Genomic DNA, 11,830 nt, shown 5'->3' with positions numbered 1-11,830 from the left:
AAAATTAATACTAAAAATGATCTTCGCCTAAAAAGGCAACATTTTCAAATAGAAAAAATATATTGTTGGCGCGTTCGCTTTGTATGACTAAAATTAAAAATAATATACAGTGAATCACAGTCAAAAGTATCCACTTCAGTTTCTTTTATTAAAACTGCGATTGCTAAGAGTTAATTAATGATAGCGATTTCGTTCTTTTTTATATTTTTACATTAAATTATCTTTAAGCTGGCATATTATTTTTTTCGCACATTTCCCATCATTAAATGATATTTTGTATGCGTATTATAATGACGCCTAAGGTAAGATGGATATACATTTTTTATTGTTGCATTGCAGACGAGGCATTCTGCGTCATTAAAAATATTAATACAAAACAAAAAATCATTTTCAAATTCTTCCCTCCACATATTTGCTGTACAACTGCAAAATATTTTCAGTGTACCAAAAAAAAAAAACAAAAGGTCTGTTCCTTTATGTCATGTTCACACGAGCGTTTCAATTACGTTGTTCGCCTGTCGAACGACGTACACGAATTAACCCGTTTCCACGACGCCATTCGTAATTAACAGAAACATAAACAAAATTTCCATCATTTTTGTTTCCTTGTTTTCACGAAATTTGAACCGAAACACACATAAAATAGACATTAAATAAATAGGAAAAGCAACAGGCTTTCCTTCAAATGTATCGTCTATATTTATCTACACACATTTCATTCATTTTTTCCATAAATTCCGAATAATTTTGTATTTTCAATATATTTTTATATTTTTCTATTTTCAAAATTAAAGAGAGAGAGAGACATGTCAAAACTATGTTTGTGTACACAGACTTTCAGTTATTTGTTTCCTTTTTGTTTCTGATTTTTTACACGATTCGAAACTAATGGAGAAAAAATGTGTATGGAATTAAGAAGGAAACACAACCATCTTCCTTCTGCATCTATATAAAATCTTTAGTTCATTATTTTCATTCATCTTTTTCCTTTTTTCTAAAAATTTTTGTGTTTTCAACAAATTTTTCAATTTTGAATTTAGACATGTCATAATTAATTTTTTCGGTAAATTCTCTCATTTGTTAGGGATGGGACATATTTATTAGTCGTTCAGAGAGTATTTCTAATCGAACAACGTAGAAAAATCGTCGTTCGTTCATAGTGTTTTGTGTGGGGAAATAAGTAATTTATTCGTACTTATGGGTCGAACAACGAATAGAGAACGAACGACGTACCGTGGAAACGGGCTATTACTTTTAAAAATGGTAACAGTGGCAAAAAAATGGTAAAAGTGGTGAACTGCTCCCATATAAATTGCGTGCCATGGTTTAATAATAAAGGTTAGCTAAAGCTTCCTGTCAATTTAATTTTTTTTATTTCTACTGTTCCTAAAACGTCAAAACAATATACACAATCTTTGTATATATGTGGGATGTTTGAATAATATGCCAACAGTTTTAAAAACAATCGAATTCAATGATTTTCAAAATTGTTTTTAGAGCTTTTGTATGGAAGAAATCCTTCAGCTTATTATTGAAAAAAACATATTATCATATCCATAATTCGTTTATGTGGAGAAACCTCGGCCCTTCATACATTTTTCGCGTTTTTTATAAAATGCTCAGAATTCGTATTTTGTAAACAAACCCACTTGTTGCCTTTTTGTTTACTAATTTTGAAGTTTTATGAATTCAGGAAAAACTAGGGTTCTATAGATTTTTTTCATTTAAATCTACCTCTTTACTTATATCATGTTGCGTGCTTTTTAAAGTAAAGGAACGCTTTGCAGGTTAAAAATGGTAAGAAATGGTAACCTCAGGTACGTAAAGGAACAAAGCAAAACAAAGCGGCATCAACCTGCTTGCATGACATTCAGTACAAGACTGATGTAAAAAAATCAAAACATTTGCTCCCTTACTTTGCGTTCGGGTCGCGTGTGTGTGATTTGCCGAAAAACTTTGTAACCATATCAATACCAACGAACGGGTTTGCTCTAATGTTTGTTCCTATTTGGTGTATGTTTGTGTGTTTTCGTCAAGCGAATGATAAGAGCTCGTGAACGATTCTGATCCGAATGATTGAACTGGATAGTGAACTATGAACTAGATTACTGACCTAGTTCAGTTAAAAGAGCTGAGCTATTGAACTAGATCTTTCAAATGAACTAGATTGTACAACTCTAATTTTGACAACTGGTATGAAGATCAGCTGTTTTTGGCGCTACACCTTAGCTTTGTTCCTTTACCTTTTTAATGGTAAGGGTGGTAAAAGAGAAAAATGTCAAAATTGCTCAAAATTGCTCTCTCATGAATATTTTTACCAGAAAAGTAAAGGAACGGAAAAATGGTAGATGTGGCAGCAATGTCAAAAAGAAACATAAAAAAAATCAATTTTCGTCTTTTATTTCACAGTTTTTCATTAGTTTTGGCAGCGTTCGACTCAAAAGTCGAAAAATCAGTTCTGCCATTTTTTACCTGCAGAAATTTTGCTGGTAGCCTGTGGTAGAAGAGAAAGCCATTCTCGCTCTCTCTCCATTCTCACTCTCTTAAAAATTGCTTCCAATTTTGCCACTTTTCGGGGTTAAGGAACGCTTTGCAAGTTAAAAATGGTAACAAATGGGAAAAATGGTAACCTCAAGTAAGTAAAGGAACACAGCTCTTATTATTCCACCATGCCTACTTCATAGGTTCATTTCAATGAACAGTGTAATTGAACCAATTCGTTCGTGAACTAAAGTCAGTCCACTGTAATCAGCTGTAAGCTGTCAAAGCGGTATATATTGTGTAAAGGTTTTTCATTTCAATCAAGCACGCAAAGTTTTTTGTAAAGTGTGATTAAAATTACAATTAAATAAACAATATACAAATTAATGGAAAGTTCTAATACTCCATGTAAGTATTAAAGTTTAATTTCAACTTGTGTTTCTGTCCGAATAGAAAACAAACAACGAAAAAAGTAACCCTCACGCATTCAAGTAACTTAGCTGCAAAAGTAAAAATAAGACTGAAAAAAAATGAAATTTCGATGAGGTGCATATTTACAGACACCTTTTCATTGACCCAATACATTACATCCAGCATATTTAAAGTCAAGGCCAGGTATTTTTATCTTCAATTTTCAGCCTTTTGCTATATCAGACATATCAGAAGTAAAGGTGGTTGGTAGCTTCTAATTTGACTTGTCCCCTTATCGAGGGTGGCAAAGTGAATTCCTCTTGAAAACATCACCGCATTTATGCGTTTTATACAGATAAGCTTCTAGAAACATTATACCAATTACAATGGGTTGTTTGTTGCATATCTTAGATATCGATCGGGAATAATTTTTGATATGCCGCAAAATATTAAAAGAAACCTTTTTTTCGCATTAATAGCCTGCAACTTTCTCAAACATAAACAACTGTACACAGCAACGTGTTACATGTTATTAAAGTTTTTTTTTTTGAGGTCAACAGTTTTGAATGTTGTTGTATTTATTCTACCCTTATGTGCATCTTAATAGATATTGATCAATTGTTATTAGGAATCGTATTAACATTATAATACGTGTATATGGGAAGCGGGAAGCTATATTAATAATATTTATGTTAATCAAGTTCCATCACTTGCGGTGCGTATGTACTGCGGGTGTTAAAATATAGTACCTACCTACCAATAGGTATATTAGGGTATCAAATTTGTCACTTCGTTTGTACGTCTTTTGTATAAAACAATTTAGGAATATGTTTAGGTTTACTACATCCAGCGAATTTCAACTGTCAATAATATAGCGTATACGTCAAATGAAATCCAGCGGAGTTTTTATTTGACATATTCGCAAGTCCGATGTCACACTTACAAATTTTTTAGGTAAAGTAAGTTTAGTTTTTGGGAAATAGGGGGGATAGGAAATAGTATAGAGGAGGTCTTTCTTAATTACTATTATCAGCACATTTATTAATATTTATGAAATCTAGTGGATTTCAAGTGTAAATTCCTTTTAATATAGGTACTTCAAAACCACTGGAATGAAGTTTTGGCGTATACGGAATTGTCAGTTGAAATCCACTGGATTTAGTAAATGTTAATGTTTTAGAGGGAATTTACGGGAAACCGTTTTTAGTCAAACACGTCATTTAAGCTACCAATTCCATTTGGCATCTCTTAAATAAGCGACACTGGTTTTAGGAGCCAGAGCATATAAAATTTTAAATGTCCATTGAGGCCGTATTCATGATTAGATTAGCCTTATCCTTCTGTCCGGCCATGTTTCATAATTACACCAGCTTACGGGTTGTCCATCTTACTCGAATAAAAATCATTAATTAGATATCAACGTAAAGTGCACCAATCCTGTCAAATTGTTAACAAAAATATGCAGACGTCAACAGACAGACAGGAAAAGCACTTGTTAAGTATGTTTTAATCTGTACGTACTTCTTACAAAAGTTTGCCCTAAAATAGTAGCGTACTTTCCGAAATTGAATATGTGTAGATTTATTGCTTCGGATACCGCTGCTTGAAGCTCATAGAATACGCTGTTTATAATGGGGAACAAGTCGGGTTTAGGCGGGACCTTTCGTTTTTTGAGCTTTCAAGGCCCATGAACTTCCACAAGATAAATATATATATTGTTGTGGCCAGGACAATAACCCCAATCTGGGTAAAAATGTCTTATAAATTGTAACTTATCCAAATAACCGGAGGGAAGTCTGGATTTCTTAAAGACAACTTGATATTTCCAGCGAAACACCTTTTTAGCCAGGACACCTTCATCCACTATATTTTTTACGTTTAACTTTGTCGTTGTCTGCGGCCGTCTATACGACGTACAGCTGTGTTCAAAATAATAGAAGTGCCCATACACACCGAGGGAATGGTCAAATAAACATGGTTACACTTTGCCATGTTGGCCTATTTTGTATTTGTTTAACATTGTTAACATCCCAACTGTTAATTCATTAACAGAAATGTGAAAGTTTGTTTTAAATTATTTACTGTTTACACCAACATTATAAATTGTCTTCAAATTTTTTGTTCAAAGAAATAGGAGGGTGGAAGAAAAAAGACAATAAAACTATTTTTATTTGAGTTTAGGACCAAAATTGTCAATATTTTAGTTGTTAGTAGTGAAAAAAGTAGATTTGAAGGCGATTTGAAAACAAAAGGTCCTTTGGAGTTGGCCAGAAACCGGCTAATGTCCTTGCAGCAATTTTTCCCATAATTTGAGCACTTATTGGGAAATTCGATGAATTTTATTAACAAAACCTTTATTGATTAGTGTTGCTTAACACTCTAGCTGTTACCTCGAACAATACATAATGATTGGTCCCCCATAAATTTGTGTATTTTGATCCTTGAGCCAAGTTTTAACCCGTTGCCATTAGACCTTCATGTAAGGATCGACCAAAGCGTACCTATAAGACATTAATTCCTCGCACGCAGAACAATTATTTTGTTTATATTTAAAAAAATTGGATGATTGGCAGATATGAGCCATTTTTCTACACCCTTTGTTAAAAAGCAAACTTTAAAGAAATACTTTTGAAGTTGCCCTACGAATATGTTTATTAGGTTTTGCATCGTATAAAACACAGTTTTCTATGGGAACTAATCTACATTAGGTATTTTTGAACGAAAAACGTGAGTTTATGTAGAAAAATATAGTACGGTGTTTACCTACCATAGTGTAATCAAAGCCATAAAATGGTGTAAAACAACATTCACGCTTTAACAAATTTTTTAGAAGTGAAATTGGTTGCATTCACAAAGTTGACATCCTGAGGACCTCATAATATTATTTGGTCGAGGAACAAATGCCTTATAATAATTAATGGAAACTGGCTTAAACTTGGTTCATGGATAAAAATACACTAATTTATGGGATACCAATCATTATGTTTTTTGAGGCAACAGCCAGAGTATTAAACAACTCTAATCAATAAAGGTAAAGTTTATAAAATCCACTGAATTGCCCAATAAGTGCTTAATTTATGGGAAAAGTCAACACAAGGACAACAGCCTGTTTTTGGATACTACCAAAGGACTTTTGTTTTCAAATAAACTTCAAATCTATTGGATTTAGTACTACCAACTAAAATATTTACAGTTTTGGTCGTAAATTCAACTAAAAATATTTTTATTGTCATTTTTCTTCCGCACTCCTATTTTTTTGAACAAAAAATTTGAAGACGATTTATAATGTTGGTGTAAACACTAAATAATTTTAAACAAATTGCCACATTTCTGTTAATGAATTAACAGTTGGGACGTGAACAATGTTAAACAAATACAAAGTAGGCAAAAATGGAGAAGTTTAACCATGTTTTTTGGACCATTCCTTTTTGTGTATGGGCATTCCTATTATTTTGAACGCAACTCTAGATATTAATATACGATGAATCAGTAAGTGACCACGTGTCTATCGGTGTTTTTTTTTTTTCAAGGTTTGCAGTATGATTTCAATTGTATCTGAACGACTCAACGAGTAGTAGGCTCAGTTTCAAGTCTATCGTGGTAATGAGACTATGCCGCGGTCGTCCTCAGTTCCTTCACATGTCAATGTCTCATAGATATACAAACTTTTACTAGAAAACCAAGAACTCTGAAAATAAATTTTCGGCTGGTGTAGGATATGGACAATGAAAGCGAACTGGTGTCTGGTGTCAATGTCTATTACACAGCAAATGTTTAATTTGACCTTTAGATTGCGATATCTCGAAAATGGTAAGTTGTTTTTAATAATAACAAAGACCATTATTGTAGACAATTGTTAAATTTACAAGTTTTACTCTAGCCGGTTTTTACTAAGTCTTGCCGTTTTTGAGAAAAATCAAAAAAACACTGAATAATTCCTCCAAAAATGACCTTTGATCAGTTTTGCCGAATTTGACGATTTATCGTAATTTTGACGATCTTTTGGCCCAAAATTGAAAAATGACAGCAATTTCCAGACGGATTGGCTAAATTGGGCACATATATGGAAATACGGGTATTTTCATAGTTTTTGCCACACCTTTGAATTACATCAGCTAAAAATTTTCGTTTAGGATTGTTAATGGATGAAAATTTTCCTTGAAAAGTTTTCGAGATAATATAGGAATTATATCTATCTCGTTGTGAAAAAAAATTATGAGTCCAGCTTTCTTAACTTCCTACTAATGGCCTCTTAAACGCTCAGTCAGTTTTGAATGACAGCCTTTGTCGATTTGTGCCCACAAACATGGACTGCCACACTGTCAAGCAAGCTATATTTGAGCTAAGCTGTCATTCAAAACTGGCAATATGTACCCAGATTTACCTTGTTGCATAACTCCAAACTCGATAACCATAGTAAAAAGTCATCATCATTTAAAGCTGTTTTTATAGCGGTATTTTATTTCAATTTCAATTTATTTTCAATTTTAATGCCCAGTCTTCCGACCTTAGGGCTGTATACTACATTTTATGTTATTTTTTTTATTTTTTTAGTGATATTGGGTTAGATTTATTGCTGTGGGTTGTATATCTTATGTTGTCAGTCTCATTGACAAAACTATCAGCGAAAAAATCGCATTAAAAAGTACCCAAACCTACTTTAGAACCATGTCGACGATTTTACAAATGTTGTTGACGATTTGACGATTTTCGATCAAAAACTGTCGGCAACGCTGCCTTTGTCCCCGTATAAGTTTTTTTGCACACATGGGATCGATGGGGACTTCTAGGACGTTGCTTCTTATGGCAAACCCTGCTCTCCACCAAAATTCAGCTTTGTGGGAATTTTTGCATTTCAATGTCTATTTTGACTTGGCTAGTAAGGGAATTTCACTTGATAAGATCTAATCTAATGTTTGTGAGGAATTTCGAGAGATATCCCCACACATATTTTAAGGGGAACTTTTTATCAACGAAGTTCCCACTTCGAGAACAGACCTCCGACTTAGGTCAAACGTAGCAATGATGAGTTTGTGCTGCTTCAAAGTTCGTCGGTCCTCAGTCGAAAAAATCCAAAATCACAACTACACCATTTTCACATGTAATTCGAAGAATTTCAGTTGTAATTTGATTATTTCATTTGAAAATCGAAACATTTCACTTGTAATTTGAGAATTCCAATTGAATTTCGAATTATTTCATTTGTAATTTGAGAATTCCAATTGAAATTCGAATTATTTCATTTGTAATTTGAGAATTATAATTGAAATTCGAATTATTTCATTTGTAATTTGAATTTTTCCATTTGTAATTCGAATTATTCCATTTGTAATTTGAATTTTTTCATTTGAAATTCGTATTATTACATTTGAAATTCGAATTATTACATTTGTAATTTGAATTTTTCCATTTGAAATTCGAATTATTACATTTGAAAATCGAATTATTTTATTTGTAATAAAAACAAAAATACTCTCATTTCTTCTTTATACGCAGGTGAAGATAATCCAACCATAACGCTTAAATCAATAAAGGATCGTATTCATCTTAACTTAAAATTTTTTATGAAAATTATATTTTTGAGACTTTTTAAGCATTTTGTAATAATTAACTTTTTTCTCTAAAACGTACATGTAGTTTTCCTGCAATCGGGTCTTCTTTTAAAAGTTCCAAAAACTTTGGAGGGTAATATAGGTGTATCCTTACATGCCAATCCCTTGGTTTTTGAATGGGAAAATAACAAATCCCTGACTTTATATGATTCTAAAATTTTTGATTAAATTTTTATCGCATATTTAAATTATTATTATTTATAATACTTTTCCACATCATTGTGTCGACGTTTTAAGTGTACGCTTCCAACACCCTCTCAACCATCTGGGATGATCCACAACCTTAAAAAAAACTTAAAAATGGATCATCGTTGCCACCACCCTTAATTTAAAAATATTTCAGATGCTTTGATTTTCAAATGTAATAATTCGAATTTCAAATGAAAAACTTCAAATTACAAATGTAATAATTCGAATTTCAAATGTAATAATTCGAATTACAAATGGAAAATTTCGAATTACAAATGAAATAATTCGAATTTCAAATGAAAAAATTCGAATTACAAATGAAATAATTCGAATTTCAATTGGAATTCTCAAATTACAAATGAAATAATTCGAATTTCAATTGGAATTCTCAAATTACAAATGAAATAATTCGAAATTCAATTGGAATTCTCAAATTACAAGTGAAATGTTTCGAATTTCAAATGAAATAATCAAATTACAACTGAAATTCTTCGAATTACAACTGAAATTATTCGAATTACATGTGAAAATGGTGTAGTGGTTGTGAAGATGTTGAGGTCGTCCGAGGCACAGCCTCCTGCCACGAAGATGTTTATACTGTAACAGCCGCTCCATTCGCATGCCTCGGTGACGAGAAAGTTTATTGAGAAGATCGCTACGGGAGAGACTAAATCTCTCCATTCAGTGCATCTTCTTCGAAACCTTGTACGTCTGCGAAGCGGTAAGGAAACGGTCAGGTGATTTCTTCGCAGAAACTATACTCGTCTAACCCGATGCATTTTTAAAACGAATGAATTGTCCCAGATGGTCACCGGATAGCAATCATCGGTTGAATTCTTGTTCTATGAAAATGTTAAATGAAAAATATGTATTTTCTTTATAATATTTTTCATTCGACATTTATTTCCTTTATATTATTATACCCTCCACCATAGGATGGGGGTATATTAAGTTTGTCACTACGTTTGTAACTACTCGAAATAATCATTGTAGACCCCACAAAGTATATATATTCTTGATCAGCGTGCAATTCTACATCGATATAGCCATGTCCGTCCGTCTGTCCGTCTGTCTGTCTGTCCGTCTGTCCGTCTGTGGAAATCACTCTAGCGTCCGAACGGATTGACGTAGGTTGATGAAATTTTGGGAAAATATGTTATATTTACGTAGGACTTTTGGTATTGAAAGCGGGCTATGTAGGTCCACGCTTTCGTATAGCCCCCATACAAAATGACGCGTGACGCGTCGTCGTTTTAAGGAATTTTTAAGATATTTGGCCCATTTTACCACCGAATTGGTTGTAATTTGGTACTTTGTGTCTCCAGAGGCCAAAAAATATTCCTACCAAAGTTGGGTTATATAGGTCCACGTTTTGGTATAGCCCCCATATAGGGTCCCATATAAAGTACGCGTCATTTTAATATATTTTGAATGTATTAGCTCATTTGACAACAGAATTGGTTGTAATTTGGTATTTTGTGTCTCCAGAGGCCAGAAAACATTCCTACCAAAGTTGCTAGGTCCACGTTTTGGTATAGCCCCCATATAAGACCCCTTATAAAGTACGCGTCATTTTCATAGATTTTGAATGTATTAGACCCATTTGACCAAAGAATCGGTTGTAACTTTGTATTTTGTGTTTCCAGAGGCTAAGAAACATTTCTACCATAAAATGTTTATATAGGTCCACGTGTTGATATAGCCCCCATAATACAATATCTCCCGATTTTCGATATTTTGAACGTTTTAGCCTCATTATCACACCGATATGGCTGAAATTTGGTATTTAGTCTTCTTTAGACGTATAAAACTTTCCCCCAGAAATTTGTAGGTATAGGTCCACGCCATCATATAGCTCCCATAGAACGGTACCTTCCGAATTTCGGTATATTGAAGGTTGTGGCCACATTAATCCACCGAAATGGCTGAAATTTGTAGTGGAGGGTATAAAAAGTTCGGCCCGACCGAACTTAACGCTTTTCTTACTTGTTTTTCATTTCACATTTTCATAGAACAAGAATCCATTTCCTGGGGCAGGATTCTTGTTCTATGAAAATTTGAAATGAAAAATATTTCCTTTATAATTTTTTTCATTTGACAGTTTTCTCCTTTATAAAAGTTTTCATTTCACATTTTCATAGAACAGAATTGAGCCCCTGAGCTCGGTCAGGCAGCTTTATACATGTTGAAAATGTTTGTAGGGTGCCGTAATCTCCTCTTCGGTAAAAGTACGACACTCTTGGTCGTATCATGAGTTTTGTGACGGAGACCGGATTTTGCCTTTGTGTTGATATCTTGTAGGGACGAGGAGTGCTCTATTAACCAATTGTGTTTCGTTAGCTTCCACGTTGTGTAAGATCGTATATCATTAGGATGCGAAACTCGGCTGCAACAACGCTTGCTCCGCGAAGTGATTTGGTTACAGCCACGAGACCTTATGTTGGTTTTGCTGAAATTCAGACAAAATAGAAGGTATCTAAACTAAATTGTATTAAATCGAATCGAAACATAGTAATAAAGGAGAGAAAGCCATCGATGGACTTTTTAAAACATTTTCCAATAGAACTTCGAAGAATCCGGGGAAACGTATAGCGATGAATAAACGGTTTGATCCATATTTTGTAGTAATTTTTAAGTCGAACTAGTTCAGAAAAGTTACAAAGCCCAACTTCTCTATAACGAACTTTCCTGTAACGATTGCTTTTCTATAACGAAGTTCAGCACGAGTGGGAATTCTCTACAAAATAATCTCTCTATAACGAATTTTCTATATAACGTAGTATTTAATCGGTCCCCAAGTGCTACGTTATAGAGAAGTTCGACTGTAGTCCCACAATTGACCCCTTATATAATTTAATATTAAAAGTTTTGTTTTTATATTTCCGTTTACTAATTCTATATGTCTTCTATCTTTTCAGATTCGTGTTCCTCTAACAGTATTTATCTTAAGACGGTGTGAAAGTCGGTGTTGCGAGAGCTTTATATTTTCATAGAAAAAATAACCAAATTTAATTTAGGCATTTCAAAAGAAAGCCAATACGAGGTTATTTTATTATTTTCTTATTTCACATTAGGTAATTTGTTATGTTATTTGTTATATTAATTAACAGAAAAGAAAATAGTAATATTTCATGAGC

General features: G+C 33.1%; 1 protein-coding gene across 12 annotated transcripts in view; it reads left to right on the top strand.

Moving 5' to 3' along the window:
• Positions 1–2,730: 2,730 nt before the first annotated feature.
• LOC141406562 (cyclin-dependent kinase 12) overlaps positions 2,731–11,830 on the top strand; it is an 87,155-nt gene continuing 78,055 nt past the window's right edge. For 6 of the 12 annotated variants that reach the window (XM_073992243.1, XM_073992245.1, XM_073992247.1 and 3 more), the window contains exons 1-2: positions 2,734–2,889; positions 11,612–11,767. The gene's annotated coding sequence lies outside the window, so the exon portion shown is untranslated. Of the gene's footprint in view, positions 2,902–6,422; positions 6,703–11,611; positions 11,768–11,830 lie in introns of all 12 variants that reach the window. The other 6 variants (XM_073992250.1, XM_073992238.1, XM_073992286.1 and 3 more) reach the window with 5 other exon arrangements.

The sequence above is a fragment of the Musca autumnalis genome, unplaced genomic scaffold (genome assembly GCF_047663935.1).
Source record: "Musca autumnalis isolate F117 unplaced genomic scaffold, ASM4766393v1 scaffold_5, whole genome shotgun sequence".
Classification (NCBI taxonomy): Eukaryota; Metazoa; Arthropoda; class Insecta; order Diptera; family Muscidae; genus Musca; species Musca autumnalis.
This window is presented reverse-complemented; position numbering and strand designations above follow the sequence as displayed.